A 9,347-nucleotide genomic window follows, 5' to 3' on the forward strand; every position below is an offset into this window, starting at 1 on the left:
TAAAGCACTAAATAAACTTCAGTTAGTGCTAAATACGGCTGCTAGAATCCTGACTAGAACCAAAAAATTTGATCATATTACTCCAGTGCTAGCCTCTCTACACTGGCTTCCTGTCAAAGCAAGGGCTGACTTCAAGGTTTTACTGCTAACCTACAAAGCATTACATGGGCTTGCTCCTACCTATCTCTCTGATTTGGTCCTGCCGTACATACCTACACGTACGCTACGGTCACAAGACGCAGGCCTCCCAATTGTCCCTAGAATTTTTAAGCAAACAGCTGGAGGCAGGGCTTTCTCCTATAGAGCTCCATTTTTATGGAACGGTCTGCCTACCCATGTCAGAGATGCAAACTCGGTCTCAACCTTCAAGTCTCTACTGAAGACTCATCTCTTCAGTGGGTCATATGATTGAGTGTAGTCTGGCCCAGGAGTGGGAGGGTGAACGGAAAGGCTCTGGAGCAACGAACCACCCTTGCTGTCTCTGCCTGGCCGGTTCCCCTCTTTCCACTGGGATTCTCTGCCTCTAACCCTATTACAGGGGCTGAGTCACTGGCTTTACTGGGGCTCTCTCATGCCGTCCCTGGAGGGGGTGCGTCACCTGAGTGGGTTGAGTCACTGATGTGGTCATCCTGTCTGGGTTGGCGCCCCCCCCCCTTGGGTTGTGCCGTGGCGGAGGTCTTTGTGGGCTATACTCAGCCTTGTCTCAGGATGGTAAGTTGGTGGTTGAAGATATCCCTCTACTGGTGTGGGGGCTGTGCTTTGGCAAAGTGGGTGGGGTTATATCCTTCCTGTTTGGCCCTGTCCGGGGGTGTCCTCGGAGTGGGCCACAGTGTCTCCTGACCCCTCCTGTCTCAGCCTCCAGTATTTATGCTGCAGTAGTTTATGTGTCGGGGGGCTGGGGTCAGTTTGTTATATCTGGAGTACTTATCCTGTCCTATTCGGTGTCCTGTGTGAATCTAAGTGTGCGTTCTCTAATTCTCTCCTTCTCTCTTTCTCTCTCTCGGAGGACCTGAGCCCTAGGACCATGCCCCAGGACTACCTGACATGATGACTCCTTGCTGTCCCCAGTCCACCTGGCTGTGCTGCTGCTCCAGTTTCAACTGTTCTGCCTTATTATTATTCGACCATGCTGGTCATTTATGAACATTTGAACATCTTGGCCATGTTCTGTTATAATCTCCACCCGGCACAGCCAGAAGAGGACTGGCCATCCCACATATGCTCTCTCTAATTCTCTCTTTCTTTCTCTCTCTCGGAGGACCTGAGCCCTAGGACCATGCCCCAGGAATACCTGACATGATGACTCCTTGCTGTCCCCAGTCCACCTGACTGTGCTGCTGCTCCAGTTTCAACTATTCTGCCTTATTATTATTCGACCATGCTGGTCATTTATGAACATTTGAACATCTTGACCATGTTTTGTTATAATCTCCACCCGGCACAGCCAGAAGAGGTCCTCTTCTGGCCACCCCACATAGCCTGGTTCCTCTCTAGGTTTCTTCCTAGGTTTTGGCCTTTCTAGGGAGTTTTTCCTAGCCACCGTGCTTCTACACCTGCATTGCTTGCTGTTTGGGGTTTTAGGCTGGGTTTCTGTACAGCACTTTGAGATATCAGCTGATGTATGAAGGGCTATATAAATACATTTGATTTGATTTGATTTGATTTGACCAATAATACTTCCTGGAGAAAGCTGCAGATGCTACTCTATATAGTGAGACTTGGCTACTTTCAGGCTATGGAGTTCGAGAGGGACTGGCTGACCTGCCATTCAGCAGGGGTGGCCAACTGGTTCTGTGCTGTGAGCTGCTGGCCGTCAACCACTCTCAGGATCTCATCAAAGTTCCATGCCATTGTGGGAAGGTAGAACAGGGACAGCTTCAACCTTTTGTCTGGGCCAATGGAAAAATCCCTTGACAAGCGAACATGTCACATTTTGGTGGGAAGGAATTAGGCAGGTAGGGGATGGTTTTACTCACATGGCAAGCAGTTAGAGAGAGAAAGTGTGTGTTTGACAGAAACTGGGAGTGTAGCAAATATGAGCTAGTGAGCTGTGTTCATTCGTGGTGATATCACCTTCACTGATACATATAAGAAGATTACGTCATCGTATCCAGCAAGGGGCTGAGGTAGTGTGTTTTTGCCAGACGGGGAGGTGGGGCCTAGGTGGGAGGGGTAGTTAACTCATATTAACCAGGGAAGATGGGCCGCTTGCATCAGCGTGAATAAGTAACGTTTATGGGAAATAGAGCACAAGAAAGAGCAGGATGATCTCATGGTGGGCCAATGAGTCATACCGGAAACTGAGAAACAGTTGGAGAGAGAGAAAGGCTGTCTGAGAGAGAGTGTGTGTGTGTGTGTGTGCCTGTAGGTGTGCATGCATGCATGAGCGTGTTTTGACACTCACACAGTGGCAGTAAGGGGAATGCCGTCCTTGTCCTTCTCATCATGGTCCAGCATGGCCAGGCCCACTGCCAGCATCCTGTGGGTGTCTGCTATGATGGGGAAGAGGAACGCACAGCCAGACTCCTTCCTCATTGTTGTAGGCTAGGATGTCTTACAGGATCACAGCACAGCCCCTCCATTACTAAACACACTGGTCATTTGTATAGGCACTCAAAACTATGGCTGTATCCCAAGCGGCCCCCTATTCTATGGGCCCTGGTCAAAAGTAGTGCCCTATAAAGGGAATAGCGGGCCATTTGGGAAGCAGCCAAAACCTTGGTCCAGCCACGGTGGTCCTCCAGATTGTCGATGGACAGGGCGATCATTTCTATGTTGCTCCTACTAAATTCACAGCTGAGAGAGAAGGGTGGGGGGTGATGGATAGAGGGACAGAAATAGCGAGAGAGAGAGAGTAGGGGCCTAGCAGAGGAATGACAGCCTCTGTCCCCCTGGCTCCCGTGTTTAATTTTTTGACCACTATTGCTTTTAGATCAGGGTAAGAAATAGTTAATTAAATGTTTAATACACTTTAATAAAACGTTTGTTAAGGAGCCTAAAGTTCCGTTCAAATGTTTGATTTCATCATGTAGCTAGGAACCAAGCGGAAAGTAAAAGTGGCATGCAGCTGGCGCCAAGTATGGCCACAGAGATCTTGCACCCATTGACATTTCAGAGTCAGCGTTTTCCTTGAGTGGGCTCAGACAACAAATTAATTTGAGCAGTATGTAAAGCAGTTTTTTCTCTGACGTCTCGACCTCGTTAGCCTGACACAACCAACTGACCTACACTGAGTATACAAAACATTAATAAGAACTCTTTCCATGACATAGACGGACCAGGTGAATCCAGGTGAAAGCGATGATCCCTTATTGATGTCACTTGTTAAATCCACTTCAATCAGTGTGGCTGAAGGGAGCAAATGGGTTAAAGAAGGATTTATAAGCCTGGAGACAATTGAGACATGGATTGTGTATGTGTGCCATTCAGAGGGTGAATGGGCAAGACAAAATATTTCAGTGCCTTTAAACAGGGTATGGCAGTAGGTGCCAGACGCACCAGTTTGTGTCAAGAACTGCAACGCTGCTGAGTTTTTCATGCAGCTTCCCGTGTGTATCAAGAATGGTCCACCATCCAAAGGACATCCAGCCAACTTCATACATCCATGGGAAGCATTGGAATCACTGTAATACTGTTGTATTCGGCACATGTGACAAATACATTTTGATTTGTAATTTGAGTTTATCACAGCGAGCCGTTAGTGGGCGTCTAAGGGCCCATCCTGCCTTAGTGGCTCCAGTTGTTCCACTAAGGCTTTTATAGGTCTTTGAGCTTCCGATATGATGAATTATTCTATGCCATTTTGTTTTGATACTGGCCTAGGCATAATACTTGATTCGACTGAACAGATGGTGTTCAATCCTACATTTACCACTTGTGCTAAATTTGGATATTATACTGAATTGAATCAAATGGACTCGGAGGTAAACTTCAACATGTCTTTACCCCATGACTGTCGGTCAAGAACCCAGCATTCTTTACTGACGTCATATCAGTACACATCATCCCCCCTTATCATCCCCCCTTGTCATCCCCCCTTTACTTGGATATAAACTTCAATGTTAACCTGACATCCACAACAACACTTGTACAGCAACCTTTGTGTTTACAATAAACAACTTTTCTTTATCAGCTTACTTTTTATCTACCATTTGCAAAAATAAACAGTATTCCTTTAAAAAAAAAAAATCTGCTACAAAACATTCTGCACCTTATCTTTTTCACAGAATAACTCAAACATTCAGAGTATTTTTTATTAGACCATTGTACTTGCCACATTTCAGATAACGCTTGTTTTCTTTAACTCTAACAGTGGGGGAATTATTTAACGACAAAGTCTGTTAGCTTCTGAGGCAGTTTGATACCAGGCGGTGTCAAAGGAAGGCCTTAAACATTTTCAAAGACTCCAGCCATCCAAGTCATAGACTGTTTTCTCTGCTACCGCACGGCAGGTGGTACCGGAGCACCACCTGGCACCAGAAGGCTCTTGAACAGCTTCTAACCCCAAGCCATAAGACTGCTGAACAGTTCATCAAATGGCTACCCGGACTATTTACCTTGACCCCCTTTTTTTACTGACACTATTGCACCGGCTCTATGCACACTCACTGGACTCTACCCATACGCTCACACACACAGACACACTTTCACACTCTTCAAACATGCTGCTGCTACACTGTTTATTATCTATCCTGATTGCCTAGTCACTTCTACCCCAACCTACAAGTACATATTACCTAAATTACCTCAACTACCTTGTACCCCTGCACATTGACTTGGTACCTGTGCTTCCAGTATATAGCCTCGTTATTGTTATTTATTTTTTATTTCACCTTTATTTAACTAGGCAAGTCAGTTAAGAACAAATTCTTATTTATAATAACCTCCTACCCCGGCCAAACCCTAACCCGGACGACGCTGGGCCAATTGTGTGCCGCCCCATGGGACTCCCGATCACGGCCGGTTGTGATACAGCCTGGAAACGATCCAGAGTCTGTAGTGACGCCTCTAGTACTGATATGCAGTACCTTAGACAGATGCGCCACTCGGGAGCCCCAGTATTTTATTCTGTTACTATTTAATTTTTTATTTTATTTTATATTTCTTTAAAAAAAAATGTTTACTATGCATTTTTGAAGTCTACGCTGGTTGTATTCGAGCATGTGTGACAAATAACATTGTGATGTGATTTGATTTGACTTACCTTGGTCCTATTTCAGGATAGCCTGACTGGATTTGACTTACCTTTGTCCTATTTCAGGATAGCCTGGTTTACTCCACGACTGTCGGTGCATCGAGAACCCAGCATTCTTACTGACTTGGTGATGTCATATTAGTACACGACAGATGGTTCCTCTCGAGTCCTGCATGATGTCCCTCAGGGGTCCATCTGCATACTTTGCACTATGTAAATGAGTAGCCTATGCGCAATTACGTGCAGCATATGCATTGTGAGCACGTTGAACTAACCACAGCAAAGGTTGTTAAAGCTGCATTAAGTTAATGGACAGTGCTGGGCAGAGCTGTGTGGTTTGCCAAAGTCCCATCAATTCACGAAAGTGTCTGATATTGCATTTGTTTGTGGGAAAAGTGGATTTTTATTGTCTTAGCGAAAGCACAGCTGGCCTAGAGAATGGTTGTATTCTGTTTTAAAATGAGCTAGAATTAAATAGAAAAACGCAATTGTTAACACAATTTGGAAAACATGTCTCTGTATATCTTTTTGAGGGGTATGGAATGCATTTACAGTATTTCATTCTATTCTACCAATTGCCAAGTGGCACACAGTAACAGTTGATGAAAAGGCCAAGCCTAATAGTTGTAATATGCACTGTTGCATTTATGCACTGACTCTACGGATGGGAATATTTATATTTCATTATATTTACTCGTCAAAGCTCCCAGAGCTATTATAGTTTGGGGGAAAAAAAATGTTGATGGGTGGATCAGAATTCATGATATTGTTTTGTGTGTCACATGTTCTACTGGGAAGGACACTGTTTTGTTATGACAGTCAATAAAGACGTTGCCAACCTATCACCTTCACACTAAAAAATAATAAAAATGAAGGGAAGTATCAAACCGCTTAGTTTTCTTTATCTTATCGTTGGACAGGAAGTGAAATCCTGTGGGTGAGCCTGTGAGAATGAAATAAAATTGTCTGTCCTTGGTTGGAACGTCAGCACAAGAACTGTTCGTCGGGAGCTTCGTGAAATGGGTTTCCATGGCCGAGCAACCACACACAGCTTAAGATTACCATGCGCAATGCCAAGCGTCGGTTGGAGTTGTCTAAAGCTCTCCGCCATTGGACTCTGGAGCAGTGAAACGTGCTCTCTGGAGGGATGAATCACCCTTCACCATCTGGCAATTGAGATGAATCTGGGTTTGGCAGATGCCAGGAGAATGCTACCTGCCCGAATGCATAGTGCCAACTGTAAAGTTTGGTGGAGGAGGAATAATGGTCTGGGGCTGTTTTTCATAGTTCGGACTAGGACCCCCTAGGGAAATCTTAACGCTACAGAATACAGTGGCATTCTGGACGATTCTGTGCTTCCAACTTTGTGGCAACAGTTTGAGGAAGGCCCCTTTCTGTTTCAGCATGACAATGCCCCCGTGCATAAAGCGATGTCCATACATAAATGGTTTGTCGAGATCGGTGTAGAAGAACTTGACTGGCCTGCACAGAGCCCTGACCTCAACCCCATCGAACACCTTTGGGATGAATTGGAACGCCGACTGCGAGCCAGACCTAATCGCCTAACATCAGTGCCCAACCTCACTAATGATCTTGTGGCTGAATGGAAGCAAGACCACACAGCAATGTTCCAACATCTAGTCGAAAGCCTTCCCAGAAGAGTGGAAGCATCAAAGTTGGACCAATTCCATATTAATGCCCATGATATTGGAATGAGATGTTTGACGAGCACGTGTCTACATACTTTTGGCCATGTAGTGTAACTGTTAACCTGGAATCCACACTGAATATGTCTCAGTGCAGATTCAAGGTTACATAGCTGTAATGTTGTACAAATCCTCGATCTGATACTAGACACGTCAACTAATGGCCAGCAGATGGCACCATATGACAGGTTCAAAACAAACCTGCAACGTCTATTGTCTGAAATGCTCTGCCCTTCGTGTACTGTGGCTTATTCTGTAGTTTAATGTATATCTCAAGGCTTTGAAATGAATGAAATTGATTTGGCAAACGGAAATACAGGAAATGGAAATACACAAAGGACAACAGCAAAAAACATGTCACTTTTTCTTTGGATGTTTACAACATGCAGTTATATCCTCACATGTTTGTATCGTGTGGTCATGAATGATATTCTGAGCAAATTGTCCCACTGTAATTTATAGAAAAACAAAACAAACAAAACAAATGCAGACTGGTAATCTTTTTAGGGATCTCTATCGTTTACATTTTATTTTGAGATAAAATGACAAAGTAATGGTGAAGAGAGAAAATACAACTTGACGAGAAAATTAACATGGACAATACAGTCAAAAAATGTATTAAAATAAGTAAAAGACATAATATATAATACAGGAAGAGCAATATCTTAGATTGTTTACATGGAGTAGCACAAAGAGTTCCACCGTAGTGAGGTATTTCATTGTAAGATTCATGTTATTTACATTAGTACATTCTACTAGACAGAGTAACGCACACAAACAAAGGCCTCACTATGAACTTATTAGAAAGCTGTCAGTAATGATATTGGTTGATCATATTTTAGTAACAGCACTCCACACCAAATCCATCATCTTTACCCAGCCTCCTCTTATTGGCTGTTTCCGGTAGGTTTCGCCAACCTGACATCGTAGGTGCTGTCGAAGTTGTCCCAGGCGTAGAGCTTCCTCTGGGCGTGGTTGAAGTCCACCATGCTGTTGTAGCGGTAGTGGTTCTTGAAGGGCACCGCCATGCCTCGGCCCTGGCCGGGGGCCGTGTCGAACACGTGGTTGACGGTGGTGTCTGGGGCCGTGTAGCTGGCCACTGTGTAGACCCAACCGCTGATCACGAAGGTGTTAGCCACTGTGTTCTTCCTGATGTTGGTCTCCCAACTCCTCTTCACCTCCAGGCTCTCAGGGTCCAGCTGGGACGCCACGATGGTTCCCTTGGCCTTGCTGGGGCTGTAGATGGCCCACGGGCACTGCTCGTTTACCGCCAGGTCGATGTCTGTGTAGACGCCCCAAGAGTAGGGGTGCTGGCCGTGAAAGCCGGCGTGGGGGAGCTCCAGACGTCCTGCCAGGCTCTCGAATGCCAGGTCGTAGCGGTGCAGGGTGCGGCGGTGTCTGCGCTGGTAGTAGAGGGAGTCGCGGTACAGGGTTGCCCCAGTGCTCTCCACAGGCACCGGCAGCACCAGCACCTTCATGGGGAAGCCCTTGGCGAACTGCTCCATGTCCTCGTGTGCAAACACTGGCGGACGTCCTTGCCCACCGTGTCGATGCGCCACACCGTCTTATTGCTGTATTGAGGGGGGGCTCAGGGTCCTGCAGCCACACCCCATACTTCCCTGTGACGCTATCAGCCTTCCGGTGCAGGACAGGCTCTCCCACAGACACCAGCTCACCACAGCCTGGAGAAACAGACAGAGGGTATTTACATTCATTTCAAACTTTGTCTCCACAACAGAACTATGCCAAGTACATTGGAAATTGTGCTTTGTGAAATACACAGTAAATTTCACAATGCTATCTTTATCTCTGAAAGGAGTTTTGGATTGTGAGAGGTGATATGCATCTATATAGTTTGGTGTGTAGTGACTCTAAGAAGCCACCAGGAGGATATAGATAGATAGAGGGAGTCTGGGAGGTACAGCTGTAGAGTGGTAATAACAGTACATATCTGTGTGGTTCTGACCAGCTTCTTGAATGAGACGTGATGCTGGGACCTCGGTCACCTCGGCCTTATCTACTGATAGGGGGCATAGTCAGGGTCTGACAGAGGGGGAGAAGGAGGGAGATGAAACACAGTTTTATTTAGTGTTTGATCTGGTTGCTGAAGTCATAAACTCAAATCATAAACATACAGTATTGATAAACCTAAAACACATTCAAAGGTGACACGCTGACAACATGAACGCCTCTTATTAGATGCCCCAGTCATTTGACCTGTAGCACGGGCACGGTCCCCAAAAGGATCACAGACACTTAAACTGACATGCAACATGCATGAGTGACAGGGCTATACAAGGATCTTCTGTGTCGTTAATACCACTCTGCTAATGCAACAAAGCACGCCTAACAGAAACTGGCCTCGGCAGGGTTGTCCACGGTGAAGGTGTACTGGCAGCGCCCGGTGTGGTCGTTTGAGCGTCGCAGTGAGACTCTGTCCCGGGCAT

General features: G+C 45.8%; 1 pseudogene; it reads right to left on the minus strand.

The window, feature by feature from the left end:
• Positions 1 to 7,591: 7,591 nt before the first annotated feature.
• Positions 7,592 to 9,347, minus strand: LOC110508163 (annotated as a pseudogene).

The sequence above is a fragment of the Oncorhynchus mykiss genome, chromosome 28, assembly GCF_013265735.2.
Source record: "Oncorhynchus mykiss isolate Arlee chromosome 28, USDA_OmykA_1.1, whole genome shotgun sequence".
NCBI classification, from domain to species: Eukaryota; Metazoa; Chordata; class Actinopteri; order Salmoniformes; family Salmonidae; genus Oncorhynchus; species Oncorhynchus mykiss.